The sequence below is a fragment of the Limanda limanda genome, unplaced genomic scaffold, assembly GCF_963576545.1.
Source record: "Limanda limanda unplaced genomic scaffold, fLimLim1.1 SCAFFOLD_109, whole genome shotgun sequence".
Lineage (NCBI taxonomy): Eukaryota > Metazoa > Chordata > Actinopteri > Pleuronectiformes > Pleuronectidae > Limanda > Limanda limanda.
In genome coordinates this window covers 268,599-296,444 of record NW_026870598.1, presented here as the reverse complement: position 1 = coordinate 296,444, position 27,846 = coordinate 268,599, and positions in this window count along the sequence as shown.

Below are 27,846 nucleotides of genomic sequence, written 5' to 3'. Positions count from 1 at the left end.
TGATTAAGATTTCTGTCTTTTTCATCACATGTCAGCCCAAGTGTCAGAAAAGCGCAGGAAACAGGAAGATAAGCCTTTTTTGGAAGAAATGGTTAAATTCTTGAATTTTTCATCACACATCATCCCAAATGTCACTAAACAGCTGGAAACGGGGAGATAAGCCTTTTTTGGAAGCAATGGTTAACATTTTGACTTTTTCATCACATGTCAGCCCAAGTGTCAGAAAATCGCTGGAAACAGGGAGATAAGCCTTTTTTGGAAGAAGTGGTTAAATTCTAGAATTTTTCATCACACATCATCCCAAATGTCACTAAACAGCTGGAAACGGGGAGATAAGCCTTTTTTGGAAGCAATGGTTAACATTTTGACTTTTTCATCACATATCAGCTCCAGTGTCAGAAAAGCGCTGGAAACAGGGAGATCTGCCTTTTTTTGGAAGAAATGGTTAAATTCTTGAATTTTTCATCACACATCATCCCAAATGTCACTAAACAGCTGGAAACGGGGAGATATGCCTTTTTTGGAAGCAATGGTTAAGATTTCTAATTTTTTCATCACATGTCAGCCCAAGTGTCAGAAAAGCGCAGGAAACAGGGAGATAAGCCTTTTTTGGAAGAAATGGTTAAATTCTTGAATTTTTCATCACACATCATCCCAAATGTCACTAAACAGCTGGAAACGGGGAGATAAGCCTTTTTTGGAAGCAATGGTTAACATTTTGACTTTTTCATCACATATCAGCTCCAGTGTCAGAAAAGCGCTGGAAACAGGGAGATCTGCCTTTTTTTGGAAGAAATGGTTAAATTTTTGAATTTTTCATCACACATCATCCCAAATGTCACTAAACAGCTGGCAACGGGGAGATAAGCCTTTTTTGGAAGCATTGATTAAGATTTCTGACTTTTTCATCACATGTCAGCCCAAGTGTCAGAAAAGCGCAGGAAACAGGGAGATCTGCCTTTTTTTGGAAGAAATGGTTAAATTCTTGAATTTTTCATCACACATCATCCCAAATGTCACTAAACAGCTGGAAACGGGGAGATAAGCCTTTTTTGGAAGCATTGATTAAGATTTCTGACTTTTTCATCACATGTCAGCCCAAGTGTCAGAAAAGCGCAGGAAACAGGGAGATAAGCCTTTTTTGGAAGAAATGGTTAAATTCTTGAATTTTTCATCACACATCATCCCAAATGTCACTAAACAGCTGGAAACGGGGAGATAAGCCTTTTTTGGAAGCAATGGTTAACATTTTGACTTTTTCATCACATATCAGCTCCAGTGTCAGAAAAGCGCTGGAAACAGGGAGATCTGCCTTTTTTTGGAAGAAATGGTTAAATTCTTGAATTTTTCATCACACATCATCCCAAATGTCACTAAACAGCTGGAAACGGGGAGATAAGCCTTTTTTGGAAGCATTGATTAAGATTTCTGTCTTTTTCATCACATGTCAGCCCAAGTGTCAGAAAAGCGCAGGAAACAGGGAGATAAGCCTTTTTTGGAAGAAATGGTTAAATTCTTGAATTTTTCATCACACATCATCCCAAATGTCACTAAACAGCTGGAAACGGGGAGATAAGCCTTTTTTGGAAGCAATGGTTAACATTTTGACTTTTTCATCACATATCAGCTCCAGTGTCAGAAAAGCGCTGGAAACAGGGAGATCTGCCTTTTTTTGGAAGAAATGGTTAAATTCTTGAATTTTTCATCACACATCATCCCAAATGTCAATAAACAGCTGGAAACGGGGAGATAAGCCTTTTTTGGAAGCATTGATTAAGATTTCTGACTTTTTCATCACATATCAGCTCCACTGTCAGAAAAGCGCTGGAAACAGGGAGATCTGCCTTTTTTTTGGAAGAAATGGTTAAATTCTTGAATTTTTCATCACACATCATCCCAAATGTCACTAAACAGCTGGACACGGGGAGATAAGCCTTTTTTGGAAGCATTGATTAAGATTTCTGACTTTTTCATCACATATCAGCCCAAGTGTCAGAAAAGCGCTGGAAACAGGGAGATAAGCCTTTTTTGGAAGAAATGGTTAAATTCTGGAATTTTTCATCACACATCATCCCAAATGTCACTAAACAGCTGGAAACGGGGAGATAAGCCTTTTTTGGAAGCAATGGTTAACATTTTGACTTTTTCATCACATATCAGCTCCAGTGTCAGAAAAGCGCTGGAAACAGGGAGATCTGCCTTTTTTTGGAAGAAATGGTTAAATTCTTGAATTTTTCATCACACATCATCCCAAATGTCACTAAACAGCTGGAAACGGGGAGATAAGCCTTTTTTGGAAGCAATGGTTAACATTTTGACTTTTTCATCACATATCAGCTCCAGTGTCAGAAAAGCGCTGGAAACAGGGAGATCTGCCTTTTTTTGGAAGAAATGGTTAAATTCTTGAATTTTTCATCACACATCATCCCAAATGTCACTAAACAGCTGGAAACGGGGAGATAAGCCTTTTTTGGAAGCATTGATTAAGATTTCTGTCTGTTTCATCACATGTCAGCCCAAGTGTCAGAAAAGCGCAGGAAACAGGGAGATAAGCCTTTTTTGGAAGAAATGGTTAAATTCTTGAATTTTTCATCACACATCATCCCAAATGTCACTAAACAGCTGGAAACGGGGAGATAAGCCTTTTTTGGAAGCAATGGTTAACATTTTGACTTTTTCATCACATATCAGCTCCAGTGTCAGAAAAGCGCTGGAAACAGGGAGATCTGCCTTTTTTTGGAAGAAATGGTTAAATTCTTGAATTTTTCATCACACATCATCCCAAATGTCACTAAACAGCTGGAAACGGGGAGATAAGCCTTTTTTGGAAGCATTGATTAAGATTTCTGACTTTTTCATCACATATCAGCTCCAGTGTCAGAAAAGCGCTGGAAACAGGGAGATCTGCCTTTTTTTGGAAGAAATGGTTAAATTCTTGAATTTTTCATCACACATCATCCCAAATGTCACTAAACAGCTGGGAACGGGGAGATAAGCCTTTTTTGGAAGCAATGGTTAACATTTCTGACTTTTTCATCACATATCAGCCCAAGTTTCAGAAAAGCGCTGGAAACAGGGAGATAAGTCTTTTTTGGAAGAAATGGTTAAATTCTTGAATTTTTCATCACACACCATCCCAAATGTCAATAAACAGCTGGAAACGGGGAGATAAGCCTTTTTTGGAAGCAAGGGTTAACATTTTGACTTTTTCATCACATATCAGCTCCAGTGTCAGAAAAGCGCTGGAAACAGGGAGATCTGCCTTTTTTTGGAAGAAATGGTTAAATTCTTGAATTTTTCATCACACATCATCCCAAATGTCACTAAACAGCTGGAAACGAGGAGATAAGCCTTTTTTGGAAGCAATGGTTAACATTTTGACTTTTTCATCACATATCAGCTCCAGTGTCAGAAAAGCGCTGGAAACAGGGAGATCTGCCTTTTTTTGGAAGAAATGGTTAAATTCTGGAATTTTTCATCACACATCATCCCAAATGTCACTAAACAGCTGGAAACGGGGAGATAAGCCTTTTTTGGAAACAATGGTTAAGATTTCTGACTTTTTCATCACATGTCAGCCCAAGTGTCAGAAAAGCGTAGGAAACAGGGAGATAAGCCTTTTTTGGAAGAAATGGTTAAATTCTTGAATTTTTCATCACATATCATCCCAAATGTCACTAAACAGCTGGAAACGGGGAGATAAGCCTTTTTTGGAAGCAATGGTTAACATTTTGACTTTTTCATCACATATCAGCTCCAGTGTCAGAAAAGCGCTGGAAACAGGGAGATCTGCCTTTTTTTGGAAGAAATGGTTAAATTCTTGAATTTTTCATCACACATCATCCCAAATGTCACTAAACAGCTGGAAACGGGGAGATAAGCCTTTTTTGGAAGCAATGGTTAAGATTTCTGACTTTTTCATCACATGTCAGCCCAAGTGTCAGAAAAGCGCAGGAAACAGGGAGATAAGCCTTTTTTGGAAGAAATGGTTAAATTCTTGAATTTTTCATCACACATCATCCCAAATGTCACTAAACAGCTGGAAACGGGGAGATAAGCCTTTTTTGGAAGCATTGATTAAGATTTCTGACTTTTTCATCACATATCAGCTCCAGTGTCAGAAAAGCGCTGGAAACAGGGAGATCTGCCTTTTTTTGGAAGAAATGGTTAAATTCTTGAATTTTTCATCACACATCATCCCAAATGTCACTAAACAGCTGGAAACGGGGAGATAAGCCTTTTTTGGAAGCATTGATTAAGATTTCTGACTTTTTCATCACATGTCAGCCCAAGTGTCAGAAAAGCGCTGGAAACAGGGAGATCTGCTTTTTTTGGAAGAAATGGTTAAATTCTTGAATTTTTCATCACACATCATCCCAAATGTCACTAAACAGCTGGAAACGGGGAGATAAGCCTTTTTTGGAAGCAATGGTTAACATTTTGACTTTTTCATCACATATCAGCTCCAGTGTCAGAAAAGCGCTGGAAACAGGGAGATATGCCTTTTTTGGGAAGAAATGGTTAAATTCTTGAATTTTTCATCACACATCATCCCAAATGTCACTAAACAGCTGGAAACGGGGAGATAAGCCTTTTTTGGAAGCAATGGTTAACATTTTGACTTTTTCATCACATATCAGCTCCAGTGTCAGAAAAGCGCTGGAAACAGGGAGATCTGCCTTTTTTTGGAAGAAATGGTTAAATTCTTGAATTTTTCATCACACATCATCCCAAATGTCACTAAACAGCTGGAAACGGGGAGATAAGCCTTTTTCGGAAGCAATGGTTAACATTTTGACTTTTTCATCACATATCAGCTCCAGTGTCAGAAAAGCGCTGGAAACAGGGAGATCTGCCTTTTTTTGGAAGAAAATGGTTAAATTCTTGAATTTTTCATCACACATCATCCCAAATGTCACTAAACAGCTGGAAACGGGGAGATAAGCCTTTTTTGGAAGCAATGGTTAAGATTTCTGACTTTTTCATCACATGTCAGCCCAAGTGTCAGAAAAGCGCAGGAAACAGGGAGATAAGCCTTTTTTGGAAGAAATGGTTAAATTCTTGAATTTTTCATCACACATCATCCCAAATGTCACTAAACAGCTGGAAACGGGGAGATAAGCCTTTTTTGGAAGCATTGATTAAGATTTCTGACTTTTTCATCACATATCAGCTCCAGTGTCAGAAAAGCGCTGGAAACAGGGAGATCTGCCTTTTTTTGGAAGAAATGGTAAAATTCTTGAATTTTTCATCACACATCATCCCAAATGTCACTAAACAGCTGGAAACGGGGAGATAAGCCTTTTTTGGAAGCATTGATTAAGATTTCTGACTTTTTCATCACATGTCAGCCCAAGTGTCAGAAAAGCGCTGGAAACAGGGAGATCTGCTTTTTTTGGAAGAAATGGTTAAATTCTTGAATTTTTCATCACACATCATCCCAAATGTCACTAAACAGCTGGAAACGGGGAGATAAGCCTTTTTTGGAAGCAATGGTTAACATTTTGACTTTTTCATCACATATCAGCTCCAGTGTCAGAAAAGCGCTGGAAACAGGGAGATATGCCTTTTTTGGGAAGAAATAGTTAAATTCTTGAATTTTTCATCACACATCATCCCAAATGTCACTAAACAGCTGGAAACGGGGAGATAAGCCTTTTTTGGAAGCATTGATTAAGATTTCTGACTTTTTCATCACATATCAGCTCCAGTGTCAGAAAAGCGCTGGAAACAGGGAGATATGCCTTTTTTGGGAAGAAATGGTTAAATTCTTGAATTTTTCATCACACATCATCCCAAATGTCACTAAACAGCTGGAAACGGGGAGATAAGCCTTTTTTGGAAGCATTGATTAAGATTTCTGACTTTTTCATCACATGTCAGCCCAAGTGTCAGAAAAGCGCTGGAAACAGGGAGATAAGCCTTTTTTGGAAGAAATGGTTAAATTCTTGAATTTTTTATCACACATCATCCCAAATGTCACTAAACAGCTGGAAACGGGGAGATAAGCCTTTTTTGGAAGCATTGATTAAGATTTCTGACTTTTTCATCACATGTCAGCCCAAGTGTCAGAAAAGCGCTGGAAACAGGGAGATAAGCCTTTTTTGGAAGAAATGGTTAAATTCTTGAATTTTTCATCACACATCATCCCAAATGTCACTAAACAGCTGGAAACGGGGAGATAAGCCTTTTTTGGAAGCATTGATTAAGATTTCTGACTTTTTCATCACATGTCAGCCCAAGTGTCAGAAAAGCGCTGGAAACAGGGAGATCTGCCTTTTTTTGGAAGAAATGGTTAAATTCTTGAATTTTTCATCACACATCATCCCAAATGTCACTAAACAGCTGGAAACGGGGAGATACGCCTTTTTTGAAAGCAATGGTTAACATTTTGACTTTTTCATCACATATCAGCTCCATTGTCAGAAAAGCGCTGGAAACAGGGAGATAAGCCTTTTTTGGAAGAAATGGTTAAATTCTTGAATTTTTCATCACACATCATCCCAAATGTCACTAAACAGCTGGAAACGGGGAGATAAGCCTTTTTTGGAAGCATTGATTAAGATTTCTGACTTTTTCATCACATGTCAGCCCAAGTGTCAGAAAAGCGCTGGAAACAGGGAGATAAGCCTTTTTTGGAAGAAATGGTTAAATTCTTGAATTTTTCATCACACATCATCCCAAATGTCACTAAACAGCTGGAAACGGGGAGATAAGCCTTTTTTGGAAGCATTGATTAAGATTTCTGACTTTTTCATCACATGTCAGCCCAAGTGTCAGAAAAGCGCTGGAAACAGGGAGATCTGCCTTTTTTTGGAAGAAATGGTTAAATTCTTGAATTTTTCATCACATATCATCCCAAATGTCACTAAACAGCTGGAAACGGGGAGATAAGCCTTTTTTGGAAGCATTGATTAAGATTTCTGACTTTTTCATCACATGTCAGCTCCAGTGTCAGAAAAGCGCTGGAAACAGGGAGATAAGCCTTTTTGGAAGAAATGGTTAAATTCTGGAATTTTTCATCACACATCATCCCAAATGTCACTAAACAGCTGGAAACGGGGAGATAAGCCTTTTTTGGAAGCAATGGTTAACATTTTGACTTTTTCATCACATATCAGCTCCAGTGTCAGAAAAGCGCTGGAAACAGGGAGATATGCCTTTTTTGGGAAGAAATGGTTAAATTCTTGAATTTTTCATCACACATCATCCCAAATGTCACTAAACAGCTGGAAACGGGGAGATAAGCCTTTTTTGGAAGCATTGATTAAGATTTCTGACTTTTTCATCACATGTCAGCCCAAGTGTCAGAAAAGCGCTGGAAACAGGGAGATCTGCCTTTTTTTGGAAGAAATGGTTAAATTCTTGAATTTTTCATCACACATCATCCCAAATGTCACTAAACAGCTGGAAACGGGGAGATAAGCCTTTTTTGAAAGCAATGGTTAACATTTTGACTTTTTCATCACATATCAGCTCCATTGTCAGAAAAGCGCTGGAAACAGGGAGATAAGCCTTTTTTGGAAGAAATGGTTAAATTCTTGAATTTTTCATCACACATCATCCCAAATGTCACTAAACAGCTGGAAACGGGGAGATAAGCCTTTTTTGGAAGCATTGATTAAGATTTCTGACTTTTTCATCACATGTCAGCCCAAGTGTCAGAAAAGCGCTGGAAACAGGGAGATAAGCCTTTTTTGGAAGAAATGGTTAAATTCTTGAATTTTTCATCACACATCATCCCAAATGTCACTAAACAGCTGGAAACGGGGAGATAAGCCTTTTTTGGAAGCATTGATTAAGATTTCTGACTTTTTCATCACATGTCAGCCCAAGTGTCAGAAAAGCGCTGGAAACAGGGAGATCTGCCTTTTTTTGGAAGAAATGGTTAAATTCTTGAATTTTTCATCACATATCATCCCAAATGTCACTAAACAGCTGGAAACGGGGAGATAAGCCTTTTTTGGAAGCATTGATTAAGATTTCTGACTTTTTCATCACATGTCAGCCCAAGTGTCAGAAAAGCGCTAGAAACAGGGAGATAAGCCATTTTTGGAAGAAATGGTTAAATTCTTGAATTTTTCATCACACATCATCCCAAATGTCACTAAACAGCTGGAAACGGGGAGATAAGCCTTTTTTGGAAGCATTGATTAAGATTTCTGACTTTTTCATCACATGTCAGCCAAAGTGTCAGAAAAGCGCTGGAAACAGGGAGATAAGCCTTTTTTGGAAGAAATGGTTAAATTCTGGAATTTTTCATCACACATCATCCCAAATGTCACTAAACAGCTGGAAACGGGGAGATAAGCCTTTTTTGGAAGCATTGATTAAGATTTCTGACTTTTTCATCACATGTCAGCTCCAGTGTCAGAAAAGCGCTGGAAACAGGGAGATCTGCCTTTTTTTGGAAGAAATGGTTAAATTCTTGAATTTTTCATCACACATCATCCCAAATGTCACTAAACAGCTGGAAACGGGGAGATAAGCCTTTTTTGGAAGCATTGATTAAGATTTCTGACTTTTTCATCACATGTCAGCCCAAGTGTCAGAAAAGCGCTGGAAACAGGGAGATAAGCCTTTTTTGGAAGAAATGGTTAAATTCTGGAATTTTTCATCACACATCATCCCAAATGTCACTAAACAGCTGGAAACGGGGAGATAAGCCTTTTTTGGAAGCAATGGTTAACATTTTGACTTTTTCATCACATATCAGCTCCAGTGTCAGAAAAGTGCTGGAAACAGGGAGATATGCCTTTTTTGGGAAGAAATGGTTAAATTCTTGAATTTTTCATCACACATCATCCCAAATGTCACTAAACAGCTGGAAACGGGGAGATAAGCCTTTTTTGGAAGCATTGATTAAGATTTCTGACTTTTTCATCACATGTCAGCCCAAGTGTCAGAAAAGCGCTGGAAACAGGGAGATCTGCGTTTTTTTGGAAGAAATGGTTAAATTCTTGAATTTTTCATCACACATCATCCCAAATGTCACTAAACAGCTGGAAACGGGGAGATAAGCCTTTTTTGGAAGCAATGGTTAACATTTTGACTTTTTCATCACATGTCAGCCCAAGTGTCAGAAAAGCTCTGGAAACAGGGAGATAAGCCTTTTTTGGAAGAAATGGTTAAATTCTTGAATTTTTCATCACATATCATCCCAAATGTCACTAAACAGCTGGAAACGGGGAGATAAGCCTTTTTTGGAAGCATTGATTAAGATTTCTGACTTTTTCATCACATGTCAGCCCAAGTGTCAGAAAAGCGCTGGAAACAGGGAGATAAGCCTTTTTTGGAAGAAATGGTTAAATTCTGGAATTTTTCATCACACATCATCCCAAATGTCACTAAACAGCTGGAAACGGGGAGATAAGCCTTTTTTGGAAGCATTGATTAAGATTTCTGACTTTTTCATCACATGTCAGCCCAAGTGTCAGAAAAGCGCTGGAAACAGGGAGATCTGCCTTTTTTTGGAAGAAATGGTTAAATTCTTGAATTTTTCATCACACATCATCCCAAATGTCACTAAACAGCTGGAAACGGGGAGATAAGCCTTTTTTGGAAGCAATGGTTAACATTTTGACTTTTTCATCACATATCAGCTCCAGTGTCAGAAAAGCGCTGGAAACAGGGAGATAAGCCTTTTTTGGAAGAAATGGTTAAATTCTTGAATTTTTCATCACACATCATCCCAAATGTCACTAAACAGCTGGAAACGGGGAGATAAGCCTTTTTTGGAAGCATTGATTAAGATTTCTGACTTTTTCATCACATGTCAGCCCAAGTGTCAGAAAAGCGCTGGAAACAGGGAGATAAGCCTTTTTTGGAAGAAATGGTTAAATTCTGGAATTTTTCATCACACATCATCCCAAATGTCACTTAACAGCTGGAAACGGGGAGATAAGCCTTTTTTGGAAGCATTGATTAAGATTTCTGACTTTTTCATCACATGTCAGCTCCAGTGTCAGAAAAGCGCTGGAAACAGGGAGATCTGCCTTTTTTTGGAAGAAATGGTTAAATTCTTGAATTTTTCATCACACATCATCCCAAATGTCACTAAACAGCTGGAAACGGGGAGATAAGCCTTTTTTGGAAGCATTGATTAAGATTTCTGACTTTTTCATCACATATCAGCTCCAGTGTCAGAAAAGCGCTGGAAACAGGGAGATATGCCTTTTTTGGGAAGAAATGGTTAAATTCTTGAATTTTTCATCACACATCATCCCAAATGTCACTAAACAGCTGGAAACGGGGAGATAAGCCTTTTTTGGAAGCATTGATTAAGATTTCTGACTTTTTCATCACATGTCAGCCCAAGTGTCAGAAAAGCGCTGGAAACAGGGAGATCTGCCTTTTTTTGGAAGAAATGGTTAAATTCTTGAATTTTTCATCACACATCATCTCAAATGTCACTAAACAGCTGGAAACGGGGAGATAAGCCTTTTTTGGAAGCAATGGTTAACATTTTGACTTTTTCATCACATATCAGCTCCAGTGTCAGAAAAGCGCTGGAAACAGGGAGATCTGCCTTTTTTTGGAAGAAATGGTTAAATTCTTGAATTTTTCATCACACATCATCCCAAATGTCACTAAACAGCTGGAAACGGGGAGATAAGCCTTTTTTGGAAGCATTGATTAAGATTTCTGACTTTTTCATCACATATCAGCTCCAGTGTCAGAAAAGCGCTGGAAACAAGGAGATCTGCCTTTTTTTGGAAGAAATGGTTAAATTCTTGAATTTTTCATCACACATCATCCCAAATGTCACTAAACAGCTGGAAACGGGGAGATAAGCCTTTTTTGGAAGCATTGATTAAGATTTCTGACTTTTTCATCACATGTCAGCCCAAGTGTCAGAAAAGCGCTAGAAACAGGGAGATAAGCCATTTTTGGAAGAAATGGTTAAATTCTTGAATTTTTCATCACACATCATCCCAAATGTCACTAAACAGCTGGAAACGGGGAGATAAGCCTTTTTTGGAAGCATTGATTAAGATTTCTGACTTTTTCATCACATGTCAGCCAAAGTGTCAGAAAAGCGCTGGAAACAGGGAGATAAGCCTTTTTTGGAAGAAATGGTTAAATTCTGGAATTTTTCATCACACATCATCCCAAATGTCACTAAACAGCTGGAAACGGGGAGATAAGCCTTTTTTGGAAGCATTGATTAAGATTTCTGACTTTTTCATCACATGTCAGCTCCAGTGTCAGAAAAGCGCTGGAAACAGGGAGATCTGCCTTTTTTTGGAAGAAATGGTTAAATTCTTGAATTTTTCATCACACATCATCCCAAATGTCACTAAACAGCTGGAAACGGGGAGATAAGCCTTTTTTGGAAGCATTGATTAAGATTTCTGACTTTTTCATCACATGTCAGCCCAAGTGTCAGAAAAGCGCTGGAAACAGGGAGATAAGCCTTTTTTGGAAGAAATGGTTAAATTCTGGAATTTTTCATCACACATCATCCCAAATGTCACTAAACAGCTGGAAACGGGGAGATAAGCCTTTTTTGGAAGCAATGGTTAACATTTTGACTTTTTCATCACATATCAGCTCCAGTGTCAGAAAAGTGCTGGAAACAGGGAGATATGCCTTTTTTGGGAAGAAATGGTTAAATTCTTGAATTTTTCATCACACATCATCCCAAATGTCACTAAACAGCTGGAAACGGGGAGATAAGCCTTTTTTGGAAGCATTGATTAAGATTTCTGACTTTTTCATCACATGTCAGCCCAAGTGTCAGAAAAGCGCTGGAAACAGGGAGATCTGCGTTTTGGAAGAAATGGTTAAATTCTTGAATTTTTCATAACACATCATCCCAAATGTCACTAAACAGCTGGAAACGGGGAGATAAGCCTTTTTTGGAAGCATTGATTAAGATTTCTGACTTTTTCAACACATATCAGCTCCAGTGTCAGAAAAGCGCTGGAAACAGGGAGATATGCCTTTTTTGGAAAGAAATGGTTAAATTCTTGAATTTTTCATCACACATCATCCCAAATGTCACTAAACAGCTGGAAACGGGGAGATAAGCCTTTTTTGGAAGCATTGATTAAGATTTCTGACTTTTTCATCACATGTCAGCCCAAGTGTCAGAAAAGCGCTGGAAACAGGGAGATCTGCCTTGTTTTGGAAGAAATGGTTAAATTCTTGAATTTTTCATCACACATCATCCCAAATGTCACTAAACAGCTGGAAACGGGGAGATAAGCCTTTTTTGGAAGCAATGGTTAACATTTTGACTTTTTCATCACATATCAGCTCCAGTGTCAGAAAAGCGCTGGAAACAGGATCATAAGCCCTTTTTGGAAGAAATGGTTAAATTCTTGAAATTTTCATCACACATCATCCCAAATGTCACTAAACAGCTGGAAACGGGGAGATAAGCCTTTTTTGGAAGCATTGATTAAGATTTCTGACTTTTTTATCACATATCAGCTCCAGTGTCAGAAAAGCGCTGGAAACAGGGAGATATGCCTTTTTTGGGAAGAAATGGTTAAATTCTTGAATTTTTCATCACACATCATCCCAAATGTCACTAAACAGCTGGAAACGGGGAGATAAGCCTTTTTTGGAAGCATTGATTAAGATTTCTGACTTTTTCATCACATGTCAGCCCAAGTGTCAGAAAAGCGCTGGAAACAGGGAGATAAGCCTTTTTTGGAAGAAATGGTTAAATTCTTGAATTTTTTATCACACATCATCCCAAATGTCACTAAACAGCTGGAAACGGGGAGATAAGCCTTTTTTGGAAGCATTGATTAAGATTTCTGACTTTTTCATCACATGTCAGCCCAAGTGTCAGAAAAGCGCTGGAAACAGGGAGATAAGCCTTTTTTGGAAGAAATGGTTAAATTCTTGAATTTTTCATCACACATCATCCCAAATGTCACTAAACAGCTGGAAACGGGGAGATAAGCCTTTTTTGGAAGCATTGATTAAGATTTCTGACTTTTTCATCAGATGTCAGCCCAAGTGTCAGAAAAGCGCTGGAAACAGGGAGATAAGCCTTTTTTGGAAGAAATGGTTAAATTCTTGAATTTTTTATTACACATCATCCCAAATGTCACTAAACAGCTGGAAACGGGGAGATAAGCCTTTTTTGGAAGCATTGATTAAGATTTCTGACTTTTTCATCACATGTCAGCCCAAGTGTCAGAAAAGCGCTGGAAACAGGGAGATATGCCTTTTTTGGGAAGAAATGTTTAAATTCTTGAATTTTTCATCACACATCATCCCAAATGTCACTAAACAGCTGGAAACGGGGAGATAAGCCTTTTTTGGAAGCATTGATTAAGATTTCTGACTTTTTCATCACATGTCAGCCCAAGTGTCAGAAAAGCGCTGGAAACAGGGAGATAAGCCTTTTTTGGAAGAAATGGTTAAATTCTTGAATTTTTCATCACACATCATCCCAAATGTCACTAAACAGCTGGAAACGGGGAGATAAGCCTTTTTTGGAAGCATTGATTAAGATTTCTGACTTTTTCATCACATGTCAGCTCCAGTGTCAGAAAAGCGCTGGAAACAGGGAGATCTGCCTTTTTTTGGAAGAAATGGTTAAATTCTTGAATTTTTCATCACACATCATCCCAAATGTCACTAAACAGCTGGAAACGGGGAGATAAGCCTTTTTTGGAAGCATTGATAAAGATTTCTGACTTTTTCATCACATGTCAGCCCAAGTGTCAGAAAAGCGCTGGAAACAGGGAGATAAGCCTTTTTTGGAAGAAATGGTTAAATTCTTGAATTTTTCATCACACATCATCCCAAATGTCACTAAACAGCTGGAAACGGGGAGATAAGCCTTTTTTGGAAGCAATGGTTAACATTTTGACTTTTTCATCACATATCAGCTCCAGTGTCAGAAAAGCGCTGGAAACAGGGAGATATGCCTTTTTTGGGAAGAAATGGTTAAATTCTTGAATTTTTCATCACACATCATCCCAAATGTCACTAAACAGCTGGAAACGGGGAGATAAGCCTTTTTTGGAAGCATTGATTAAGATTTCTGACTTTTTCATCACATGTCAGCCCAAGTGTCAGAAAAGCGCTGGAAACAGGGAGATCTGCCTTTTTTTGGAAGAAATGGTTAAATTCTTGAATTTTTCATCACACATCATCCCAAATGTCACTAAACAGCTGGAAACGGGGAGATAAGCCTTTTTTGGAAGCAATGGTTAACATTTTGACTTTTTCATCACATATCAGCTCCAGTGTCAGAAAAGCGCTGGAAACAAGGAGATCTGCCTTTTTTTGGAAGAAATGGTTAAATTCTTGAATTTTTCATCACACATCATCCCAAATGTCACTAAACAGCTGGAAACGGGGAGATAAGCCTTTTTTGGAATCATTGTTTAGGATTTCTGACTTTTTCATCACATGTCAGCCCAAGTGTCAGAAAAGCGCTGGAAACAGGGAGATAAGCCTTTTTTGGAAGAAATGGTTAAATTCTTGAATTTTTTATCACACATCATCCCAAATGTCACTAAACAGCTGGAAACGGGGAGATAAGCCTTTTTTGGAAGCATTGATTAAGATTTCTGACTTTTTCATCACATGTCAGCTTCAATGTCAGAAAAGCGCTGGAAACAGGGAGATCTGCCTTTTTTGGTAAGAAATGGTTAAATTCTTGAATTTTTCATCACACATCATCCCAAATGTCACTAAACAGCTGGAAACGGGGAGATAAGCCTTTTTTGGAAGCATTGATTAAGATTTCTGACTTTTTCATCACATGTCAGCCCCAGTGTCAGAAAAGGGCTGGAAACAGGGAGATAAGCCTTGTTTGGAAGCAATGGATAAATTCTGGAATTTTTCATCACACATCATCCCAAATGGCACTAAACAGCTGGAAACGGGGAGATAAGCCTTTTTTGGAAGCAATGGTTAACATTTTGATTTTTTCATCACATATCAGCTCCAGTGTCAGAAAAGCGCTGGAAACAGGGAGATCTGCCTTTTTTTGGAAGAAATGGTTAAATTCTTGAATTTTTCATCACACATCATCCCAAATGTCACTAAACAGCTGGAAACGGGGAGATAAGCCTTTTTTGGAAGCATTGATTAAGATTTCTGACTTTTTCATCACATGTCAGCCCAAGTGTCAGAAAAGCGCTGGAAACAGGGAGATAAGCCTTTTTTGGAAGAAATGGTTAAATTCTGGAATTTTTCATCACACATCATCCCAAATGTCACTAAACAGCAGGAAACGGGGAGATAAGCCTTTTTTGGAAGCATTGATTAAGATTTCTGACTTTTTCATCACATGTCAGCCCAAGTGTCAGAAAAGCGCTGGAAACAGGAAGATCTGCCTTTTTTTGGAAGAAATGGTTAAATTCTTGAATTTTTCATCACACATCATCCCAAATGTCACTAAACAGCTGGAAACGGGGAGATAAGCCTTTTTTGGAAGCAATGGATAACATTTTGACTTTTTCATCACATGTCAGCTCCAGTGTCAGAAAAGCGCTGGAAACAGGGAGATCTGCCTTTTTTTGGAAGAAATGGTTAAATTCTTGAATTTTTCATCACACATCATCCCAAATGTCACTAAACAGCTGGAAACGGGGAGATAAGCCTTTTTTGGAAGCAATGGTTAAGATTTCTGACTTTTTCATCACATGTCAGCCCAAGTGTCAGAAAAGCGCTGGAAACAGGGAGATAAGCCTTTTTTGGAAGAAATGGTTAAATTCTTGAATTTTTCATCACACATCATCCCAAATGTCACTAAACAGCTGGAAACGGGGAGATAAGCCTTTTTTGGAAGCATTGATTAAGATTTCTGACTTTTTCATCACATATCAGCTCCAGTGTCAGAAAAGCGCTGGAAACAGGGAGATATGCCTTTTTTGGGAAGAAATGGTTAAATTCTTGAATTTTTCATCACACATCATCCCAAATGTCACTAAACAGCTGGAAACGGGGAGATAAGCCTTTTTTGGAAGCATTGATTAAGATTTCTGACTTTTTCATCACATGTCAGCCCAAGTGTCAGAAAAGCGCTGGAAACAGGGAGATAAGCCTTTTTTGGAAGAAATGGTTAAATTCTTGAATTTTTCATCACACATCATCCCAAATGTCACTAAACAGCTGGAAACGGGGAGATAAGCCTTTTTTGGAAGCATTGATTAAGATTTCTGACTTTTTCATCACATGTCAGCCCAATTGTCAGAAAAGCGCTGGAAACAGGGAGATAAGCCTTTTTTGGAAGAAATGGTTAAATTCTGGAATTTTTCATCACACATCATCCCAAATGTCACTAAACAGCTGGAAACGGGGAGATAAGCCTTTTTTGGAAGCATTGATTAAGATTTCTGACTTTTTCATCACATGTCAGCTCCAGTGTCAGAAAAGCGCTGGAAACAGGGAGATCTGCCTTTTTTTGGAAGAAATGGTTAAATTCTTGAATTTTTCATCACACATCATCCCAAATGTCACTAAACAGCTGGAAACGGGGAGATAAGCTTTTTTGGAAGCATTGATTAAGATTTCTGACTTTTTCATCACATGTCAGCCCAAGTGTCAGAAAAGCGCTGGAAACAGGGAGATAAGCCTTTTTTGGAAGAAATGGTTAAATTCTGGAATTTTTCATCACACATCATCCCAAATGTCACTAAACAGCTGGAAACGGGGAGATAAGCCTTTTTTGGAAGCAATGGTTAACATTTTGACTTTTTCATCACATATCAGCTCCAGTGTCAGAAAAGCGCTGGAAACAGGGAGATCTGCCTTTTTTTGGAAGAAATGGTTAAATTCTTGAATTTTTCATCACACATCATCCCAAATGTCACTAAACAGCTGGAAACGGGGAGATAAGCCTTTTTTGGAAGCATTGATTAAGATTTCTGACTTTTTCATCACATATCAGCTCCAGTGTCAGAAAAGCGCTGGAAACAGGGAGATATGCCTTTTTTGGGAAGAAATGGTTAAATTCTTGAATTTTTCATCACACATCATCCCAAATGTCACTAAACAGCTGGAAACGGGGAGATAAGCCTTTTTTGGAAGCATTGATTAAGATTTCTGACTTTTTCATCACATGTCAGCCCAAGTGTCAGAAAAGCGCTGGAAACAGGGAGATCTGCCTTTTTTTGGAAGAAATGGTTAAATTCTTGAATTTTTCATCACACATCATCCCAAATGTCACTAAACAGCTGGAAACGGGGAGATAAGCCTTTTTTGGAAGCAATGGTTAACATTTTGACTTTTTCATCACATATCAGCTCCAGTGTAAGAAAAGCGCTGGAAACAGGGAGATCTGCCTTTTTTTGGAAGAAATGGTTAAATTCTTGAATTTTTCATCACACATCATCCCAAATGTCACTAAACAGCTGGAAACGGGGAGATAAGCCTTTTTTGGAAGCATTGATTAAGATTTCTGACTTTTTCATCACATATCAGCTCCAGTGTCAGAAAAGCGCTGGAAACAAGGAGATCTGCCTTTTTTTGGAAGAAATGGTTAAATTCTTGAATTTTTCATCACACATCATCCCAAATGTCACTAAACAGCTGGAAACGGGGAGATAAGCCTTTTTTGGAAGCATTGATTAAGATTTCTGACTTTTTCATCACATGTCAGCCCAAGTGTCAGAAAAGCGCTGGAGAACAGGGAGATAAGCCTTTTTTGGAAGAAATGGTTAAATTCTTGAATTTTTCATCACACATCATCCCAAATGTCACTAAACAGCTGGAAACGGGAAGATAAGCCTTTTTTAGAAGCAATGGTTAAGATTTCTGACTTTTTCATCACATGTCAGCCCAAGTGTCAGAAAAGCGCTGGTAACAGGGAGATAAGCCCTTTTTGGAAGAAATGGTTAAATTCTTGAATTTTTCATCACACATCATCCCAAATGTCACTAAACAGCTGGAAACGGGGAGATTAGCCTTTTTTGGAAGCATTGATTAAGATTTCTGACTTTTTCATCACATATCAGCTCCAGTGTCAGAAAAGCGCTGGAAACAGGGAGATATGCCTTTTTTGGGAAGAAATGGTTAAATTCTTGAATTTTTCATCACACATCATCCCAAATGTCACTAAACAGCTGGAAACGGGGTGATAAGCCTTTTTTGGAAGCATTGATTAAGATTTCTGACTTTTTCATCACATGTCAGCCCAAGTGTCAGAAAAGCGCTGGAAACAGGGAGATAAGCCTTTTTTGGAAGAAATGGTTAAATTCTTGAATTTTTTATCACACATCATCCCAAATGTCACTAAACAGCTGGAAACGGGGAGATAAGCCTTTTTTGGAATCATTGTTTAGGATTTCTGACTTTTTCATCACATGTCAGCCCAAGTGTCAGAAAAGCGCTGGAAACAGGGAGATAAGCCTTTTTTGGAAGAAATGGTTAAATTCTTGAATTTTTTATCACACATCATCCCAAATGTCACTAAACAGCTGGAAACGGGGAGATAAGCCTTTTTTGGAAGCATTGATTAAGATTTGTGACTTTTTCATCACATGTCAGCCCAAGTGTCAGAAAAGCGCTGGAGAACAGGGAGATAAGCCTTTTTTGGAAGAAATGGTTAAATTCTTGAATTTTTCATCACACATCATCCCAAATGTCACTAAACAGCTGGAAACGGGAAGATAAGCCTTTTTTGGAAGCAATGGTTAAGATTTCTGACTTTTTCATCACATGTTAGCCCAAGTGTCAGAAAATCGCTGGTAACAGGGAGATAAGCCCTTTTTGGAAGAAATGGTTAAATTCTTGAATTTTTCATCACACATCATCCCAAATGTCACTAAACAGCTGGAAACGGGGAGATAAGCCTTTTTTGGAAGCATTGATTAAGATTTCTGACTTTTTCATCACATGTCAGCCCAAGTGTCAGAAAAGCGCTGGAAACAGGGAGATCTGCCTTTTTTTGGAAGAAATGGTTAAATTCTTGAATTTTTCATCACACATCATCCCAAATGTCACTAAACAGCTGGAAACGGGGAGATAAGCCTTTTTTGGAAGCATTGATTAAGATTTCTGACTTTTTCATCACATGTCAGCCCAAGTGTCAGAAAAGCGCTGGAAACAGGGAGATAAGCCTTTTTTGGAAGAAATGGTTAAATTCTTGAATTTTTTATCACACATCATCCCAAATGTCACTAAACAGCTGGAAACGGGGAGATAAGCCTTTTTTGGAAGCATTGATTAAGATTTCTGACTTTTTCATCACATGTCAGCCCAAGTGTCAGAAAAGCGCTGGAAACAGGAAGATCTGCCTTTTTTTGGAAGAAATGGTTAAATTCTTGAATTTTTCATCACACATCATCCCAAATGTCACTAAACAGCTGGAAACGGGGAGATAAGCCTTTTTTGGAAGCAATGGTTAACATTTTGACTTTTTCATCACATGTCAGCTCCAGTGTCAGAAAAGCGCTGGAAACAGGGAGATCTGCCTTTTTTTGGAAGAAATGGTTAAATTCTTGAATTTTTCATCACACATCATCCCAAATGTCACTAAACAGCTGGAAACGGGGAGATAAGCCTTTTTTGGAAGCAATGGTTAAGATTTCTGACTTTTTCATCACATGTCAGCCCAAGTGTCAGAAAAGCGCTGGAAACAGGGAGATAAGCCTTTTTTGGAAGAAATGGTTAAATTCTTGAATTTTTCATCACACATCATCCCAAATGTCACTAAACAGCTGGAAACGGGGAGATAAGCCTTTTTTGGAAGCATTGATTAAGATTTCTAACTTTTTCATCACATATCAGCTCCAGTGTCAGAAAAGCGCTGGAAACAGGGAGATATGCCTTTTTTGGGAAGAAATGGTTAAATTCTTGAATTTTTCATCACACATCATCCCAAATGTCACTAAACAGCTGGAAACGGGGAGATAAGCCTTTTTTGGAAGCATTGATTAAGATTTCTGACTTTTTCATCACATATCAGCTCCAGTGTCAGAAAAGCGCTGGAAACAGGGAGATATGCCTTTTTTGGGAAGAAATGGTTAAATTCTTGAATTTTTCATCACACATCATCCCAAATGTCACTAAACAGCTGGAAACGGGGAGATAAGCCTTTTTTGGAAGCATTGATTAAGATTTCTGACTTTTTCATCACATGTCAGCCCAAGTGTCAGAAAAGCGCTGGAAACAGGGAGATAAGCCTTTTTTGGAAGAAATGGTTAAATTCTTGAATTTTTCATCACACATCATCCCAAATGTCACTAAACAGCTGGAAACGGGGAGATAAGCCTTTTTTGGAAGCATTGATTAAGATTTCTGACTTTTTCATCACATGTCAGCCCAATTGTCAGAAAAGCGCTGGAAACAGGGAGATAAGCCTTTTTTGGAAGAAATGGTTAAATTCTGGAATTTTTCATCACACATCATCCCAAATGTCACTAAACAGCTGGAAACGGGGAGATAAGCCTTTTTTGGAAGCATTGATTAAGATTTCTGACTTTTTCATCACATGTCAGCTCCAGTGTCAGAAAAGCGCTGGAAACAGGGAGATCTGCCTTTTTTTGGAAGAAATGGTTAAATTCTTGAATTTTTCATCACACATCATCCCAAATGTCACTAAACAGCTGGAAACGGGGAGATAAGCTTTTTTGGAAGCATTGATTAAGATTTCTGACTTTTTCATCACATGTCAGCCCAAGTGTCAGAAAAGCGCTGGAAACAGGGAGATAAGCCTTTTTTGGAAGAAATGGTTAAATTCTGGAATTTTTCATCACACATCATCCCAAATGTCACTAAACAGCTGGAAACGGGGAGATAAGCCTTTTTTGGAAGCATTGATTAAGATTTCTGACTTTTTCATCACATATCAGCCCAAGTGTCAGAAAAGCGCTGGAAACAGGGAGATAAGCCCTTTTTGGAAGAAATGGTTAAATTCTTGAATTTTTCATAACACATCATCCCAAATGTCACTAAACAGCTGGAAACGGGGAGATAAGCCTTTTTTGGAAGCATTGATTAAGATTTCTGACTTTTTCATCACATATCAGCCCAAGTGTCAGAAAAGCGCTGGAAACAGGGAGATAAGCCCTTTTTGGAAGAAATGGTTAAATTCTTGAATTTTTCATCACACATCATCCCAAATGTCACTAAACAGCTGGAAACGGGGAGATAAGCCTTTTTTGGAAGCATTGATTAAGATTTCTGACTTTTTCATCACATATCAGCCCAAGTGTCAGAAAAGCGCTGGAAACAGGGAGATAAGCCCTTTTTGGAAGAAATGGTTAAATTCTTGAATTTTTCATAACACATCATCCCAAATGTCACTAAACAGCTGGAAACGGGGAGATAAGCCTTTTTTGGAAGCATTGATTAAGATTTCTGACTTTTTCATCACATGTCAGCCCAATTGTCAGAAAAGCGCTGGAAACAGGGAGATAAGCCTTTTTTGGAAGAAATGGTTAAATTCTGGAATTTTTCATCACACATCATCCCAAATGTCACTAAACAGCTGGAAACGGGGAGATAAGCCTTTTTTGGAAGCATTGATTAAGATTTCTGACTTTTTCATCACATGTCAGCTCCAGTGTCAGAAAAGCGCTGGAAACAGGGAGATCTGCCTTTTTTTGGAAGAAATGGTTAAATTCTTGAATTTTTCATCACACATCATCCCAAATGTCACTAAACAGCTGGAAACGGGGAGATAAGCCTTTTTTGGAAGCATTGATTAAGATTTCTGACTTTTTCATCACATATCAGCCCAAGTGTCAGAAAAGCGCTGGAAACAGGGAGATAAGCCCTTTTTGGAAGAAATGGTTAAATTCTTGAATTTTTCATAACACATCATCCCAAATGTCACTAAACAGCTGGAAACGGGGAGATAAGCCTTTTTTGGAAGCATTGATTAAGATTTCTGACTTTTTCATCACATATCAGCCCAAGTGTCAGAAAAGCGCTGGAAACAGGGAGATAAGCCCTTTTTGGAAGAAATGGTTAAATTCTTGAATTTTTCATCACACATCATCCCAAATGTCACTAAACAGCTGGAAACGGGGAGATAAGCCTTTTTTGGAAGCATTGATTAAGATTTCTGACTTTTTCATCACATGTCAGCCCAATTGTCAGAAAAGCGCTGGAAACAGGGAGATAAGCCTTTTTTGGAAGAAATGGTTAAATTCTGGAATTTTTCATCACACATCATCCCAAATGTCACTAAACAGCTGGAAACGGGGAGATAAGCCTTTTTTGGAAGCATTGATTAAGATTTCTGACTTTTTCATCACATGTCAGCTCCAGTGTCAGAAAAGCGCTGGAAACAGGGAGATCTGCCTTTTTTTGGAAGAAATGGTTAAATTCTTGAATTTTTCATCACACATCATCCCAAATGTCACTAAACAGCTGGAAACGGGGAGATAAGCTTTTTTGGAAGCATTGATTAAGATTTCTGACTTTTTCATCACATGTCAGCCCAAGTGTAAGAAAAGCGCTGGAAACAGGGAGATAAGCCTTTTTTGGAAGAAATGGTTAAATTCTTGAATTTTTCATCACACATCATCCCAAATGTCACTAAACAGCTGGAAACGGGGAGATAAGCCTTTTTTGGAAGCATTGATTAAGATTTCTGACTTTTTCATCACATGTCAGCCCAAGTGTCAGAAAAGCGCTGGAGAACAGGGAGATAAGCCTTTTTTGGAAGAAATGGTTAAATTCTTGAATTTTTCATCACACATCATCCCAAATGTCACTAAACAGCTGGAAACGGGAAGATAAGCCTTTTTTGGAAGCAATGGTTAAGATTTCTGACTTTTTCATCACATGTCAGCCCAAGTGTCAGAAAAGCGCTGGTAACAGGGAGATAAGCCCTTTTTGGAAGAAATGGTTAAATTCTTGAATTTTTCATCACACATAATCCCAAATGTCACTAAACAGCTGGAAACGGGGAGATAAGCCTTTTTTGGAAGCATTGATTAAGATTTCTGACTTTTTCATCACATATCAGCTCCAGTGTCAGAAAAGCGCTGGAAACAGGGAGATATGCCTTTTTTGGGAAGAAATGGTTAAATTCTTGAATTTTTCATCACACATCATCCCAAATGTCACTAAACAGCTGGAAACGGGGTGATAAGCCTTTTTTGGAAGCATTGATTAAGATTTCTGACTTTTTCATCACATGTCAGCCCAAGTGTCAGAAAAGCGCTGGAAACAGGGAGATAAGCCTTTTTTGGAAGAAATGGTTAAATTCTTGAATTTTTTATCACACATCATCCCAAATGTCACTAAACAGCTGGAAACGGGGAGATAAGCCTTTTTTGGAATCATTGTTTAGGATTTCTGACTTTTTCATCACATGTTAGCCCAAGTGTCAGAAAAGCGCTGGTAACAGGGAGATAAGCCCTTTTTGGAAGAAATGGTTAAATTCTTGAATTTTTCATCACACATCATCCCAAATGTCACTAAACAGCTGGAAACGGGGAGATAAGCCTTTTTTGGAAGCATTGATTAAGATTTCTGACTTTTTCATCACATGTCAGCCCAAGTGTCAGAAAAGCGCTGGAAACAGGGAGATAAGCCTTTTTTGGAAGAAATGGTTAAATTCTTGAATTTTTCATCACACATCATCCCAAATGTCACTAAACAGCTGGAAACGGGGAGATAAGCCTTTTTTGGAAGCATTGATTAAGATTTCTGACTTTTTCATCACATGTCAGCCCAAGTGTCAGAAAAGCGCTGGAAACAGGGAGATCTGCCTTTTTTTGGAAGAAATGGTTAAATTCTTGAATTTTTCATCACACATCATCCCAAATGTCACTAAACAGCTGGAAACGGGGAGATAAGCCTTTTTTGGAAGCATTGATTAAGATTTCTGACTTTTTCATCACATGTCAGCCCAAGTGTCAGAAAAGCGCTGGAAACAGGGAGATAAGCCTTTTTTGGAAGAAATGGTTAAATTCTTGAATTTTTCATCACACATCATCCCAAATGTCACTAAACAGCTGGAAACGGGGAGATAAGCCTTTTTTGGAAGCATTGATTAAGATTTCTGACTTTTTCATCACATGTCAGCCCAAGTGTCAGAAAAGCGCTGGAAACAGGGAGATAAGCCCTTTTTGGAAGAAATGGTTAAATTCTTGAATTTTTCATAACACATCATCCCAAATGTCACTAAACAGCTGGAAACGGGGAGATAAGCCTTTTTTGGAAGCATTGATTAAGATTTCTGACTTTTTCATCACATATCAGCCCAAGTGTCAGAAAAGCGCTGGAAACAGGGAGATAAGCCCTTTTTGGAAGAAATGGTTAAATTCTTGAATTTTTCATCACACATCATCCCAAATGTCACTAAACAGCTGGAAACGGGGAGATAAGCCTTTTTTGGAAGCATTGATTAAGATTTCTGACTTTTTCATCACATGTCAGCCCAAGTGTCAGAAAAGCGCTGGAAACAGGGAGATAAGCCTTTTTTGGAAGAAATGGTTAAATTCTTGAATTTTTCATCACACATCATCCCAAATGTCACTAAACAGCTGGAAACGGGGAGATAAGCCTTTTTTGGAAGCATTGATTAAGATTTCTGACTTTTTCATCACATGTCAGCCCAAGTGTCAGAAAAGCGCTGGAAACAGGGAGATAAGCCCTTTTTGGAAGAAATGGTTAAATTCTTGAATTTTTCATAACACATCATCCCAAATGTCACTAAACAGCTGGAAACGGGGAGATAAGCCTTTTTTGGAAGCATTGATTAAGATTTCTGACTTTTTCATCACATATCAGCCCAAGTGTCAGAAAAGCGCTGGAAACAGGGAGATAAGCCCTTTTTGGAAGAAATGGTTAAATTCTTGAATTTTTCATCACACATCATCCCAAATGTCACTAAACAGCTGGAAACGGGGAGATAAGCCTTTTTTGGAAGCATTGATTAAGATTTCTGACTTTTTCATCACATGTCAGCCCAATTGTCAGAAAAGCGCTGGAAACAGGGAGATAAGCCTTTTTTGGAAGAAATGGTTAAATTCTGGAATTTTTCATCACACATCATCCCAAATGTCACTAAACAGCTGGAAACGGGGAGATAAGCCTTTTTTGGAAGCATTGATTAAGATTTCTGACTTTTTCATCACATGTCAGCTCCAGTGTCAGAAAAGCGCTGGAAACAGGGAGATCTGCCTTTTTTTGGAAGAAATGGTTAAATTCTTGAATTTTTCATCACACATCATCCCAAATGTCACTAAACAGCTGGAAACGGGGAGATAAGCTTTTTTGGAAGCATTGATTAAGATTTCTGACTTTTTCATCACATGTCAGCCCAAGTGTAAGAAAAGCGCTGGAAACAGGGAGATAAGCCTTTTTTGGAAGAAATGGTTAAATTCTTGAATTTTTCATCACACATCATCCCAAATGTCACTAAACAGCTGGAAACGGGGAGATAAGCCTTTTTTGGAAGCATTGATTAAGATTTCTGACTTTTTCATCACATGTCAGCCCAAGTGTCAGAAAAGCGCTGGAGAACAGGGAGATAAGCCTTTTTTGGAAGAAATGGTTAAATTCTTGAATTTTTCATCACACATCATCCCAAATGTCACTAAACAGCTGGAAACGGGAAGATAAGCCTTTTTTGGAAGCAATGGTTAAGATTTCTGACTTTTTCATCACATGTCAGCCCAAGTGTCAGAAAAGCGCTGGTAACAGGGAGATAAGCCCTTTTTGGAAGAAATGGTTAAATTCTTGAATTTTTCATCACACATAATCCCAAATGTCACTAAACAGCTGGAAACGGGGAGATAAGCCTTTTTTGGAAGCATTGATTAAGATTTCTGACTTTTTCATCACATATCAGCTCCAGTGTCAGAAAAGCGCTGGAAACAGGGAGATATGCCTTTTTTGGGAAGAAATGGTTAAATTCTTGAATTTTTCATCACACATCATCCCAAATGTCACTAAACAGCTGGAAACGGGGTGATAAGCCTTTTTTGGAAGCATTGATTAAGATTTCTGACTTTTTCATCACATGTCAGCCCAAGTGTCAGAAAAGCGCTGGAAACAGGGAGATAAGCCTTTTTTGGAAGAAATGGTTAAATTCTTGAATTTTTTATCACACATCATCCCAAATGTCACTAAACAGCTGGAAACGGGGAGATAAGCCTTTTTTGGAATCATTGTTTAGGATTTCTGACTTTTTCATCACATGTTAGCCCAAGTGTCAGAAAAGCGCTGGTAACAGGGAGATAAGCCCTTTTTGGAAGAAATGGTTAAATTCTTGAATTTTTCATCACACATCATCCCAAATGTCACTAAACAGCTGGAAACGGGGAGATAAGCCTTTTTTGGAAGCATTGATTAAGATTTCTGACTTTTTCATCACATGTCAGCCCAAGTGTCAGAAAAGCGCTGGAAACAGGGAGATCTGCCTTTTTTTGGAAGAAATGGTTAAATTCTTGAATTTTTCATCACACATCATCCCAAATGTCACTAAACAGCTGGAAACGGGGAGATAAGCCTTTTTTGGAAGCATTGATTAAGATTTCTGACTTTTTCATCACATGTCAGCCCAAGTGTCAGAAAAGCGCTGGAAACAGGGAGATAAGCCTTTTTTGGAAGAAATGGTTAAATTCTTGAATTTTTCATCACACATCATCCCAAATGTCACTAAACAGCTGGAAACGGGGAGATAAGCCTTTTTTGGAAGCATTGATTAAGATTTCTGACTTTTTCATCACATGTCAGCCCAAGTGTCAGAAAAGCGCTGGAAACAGGGAGATCTGCCTTTTTTTGGAAGAAATGGTTAAATTCTTGAATTTTTCATCACACATCATCCCAAATGTCACTAAACAGCTGGAAACGGGGAGATAAGCCTTTTTTGGAAGCAATGGTTAACATTTTGACTTTTTCATCACATATCAGCTCCAGTGTCAGAAAAGCGCTGGAAACAGGATCATAAGCCCTTTTTGGAAGAAATGGTTAAATTCTTGAATTTTCCATCACACATCATCCCAAATGTCACTAAACAGCTGGAAACGGGGAGATAAGCCTTTTTTGGAAGCATTGATAAAGATTTCTGACTTTTTCATCACATATCAGCTCCAGTGTCAGAAAAGCGCTGGAAACAGGGAGATAAGCCTTTTTTGGAAGAAATGGTTAAATTCTTGAATTTTTTATTACACATCATCCCAAATGTCACTAAACAGCTGGAAACGGGGAGATAAGCCTTTTTTGGAAGCATTGATTAAGATTTCTGACTTTTTCATCACATGTCAGCCCAAGTGTCAGAAAAGCGCTGGAAACAGGGAGATAAGCCTTTTTTGGAAGAAATGGTTAAATTCTTGAATTTTTCATCACACATCATCCCAAATGTCACTAAACAGCTGGAAACGGGGAGATAAGCCTTTTTTGGAAGCAATGGTTAACATTTTGACTTTTTCATCACATATCAGCTCCAGTGTCAGAAAAGCGCTGGAAACAGGGAGATATGCCTTTTTTGGGAAGAAATGGTTAAATTCTTGAATTTTTCATCACACATCATCCCAAATGTCACTAAACAGCTGGAAACGGGGAGATAAGCCTTTTTTGGAAGCATTGATTAAGATTTCTGACTTTTTCATCACATGTCAGCCCAAATGTCAGAAAAGCGCTGGAAACAGGGAGATCTGCCTTTTTTTGGAAGAAATGGTTAAATTCTTGAATTTTTCATCACACATCATCCCAAATGTCACTAAACAGCTGGAAACGGGGAGATAAGCCTTTTTTGGAAGCAATGGTTAAGATTTCTGACTTTTTCATCACATGTCAGCCCAAGTGTCAGAAAAGCGCAGGAAACAGGGAGATAAGCCTTTTTTGGAAGAAATGATTAAATTCTTGAATTTTTCATCACACATCATCCCAAATGTCACTAAACAGCTGGAAACGGGGAGATAAGCCATTTTTGGAAGCATTGATTAAGATTTCTGACTT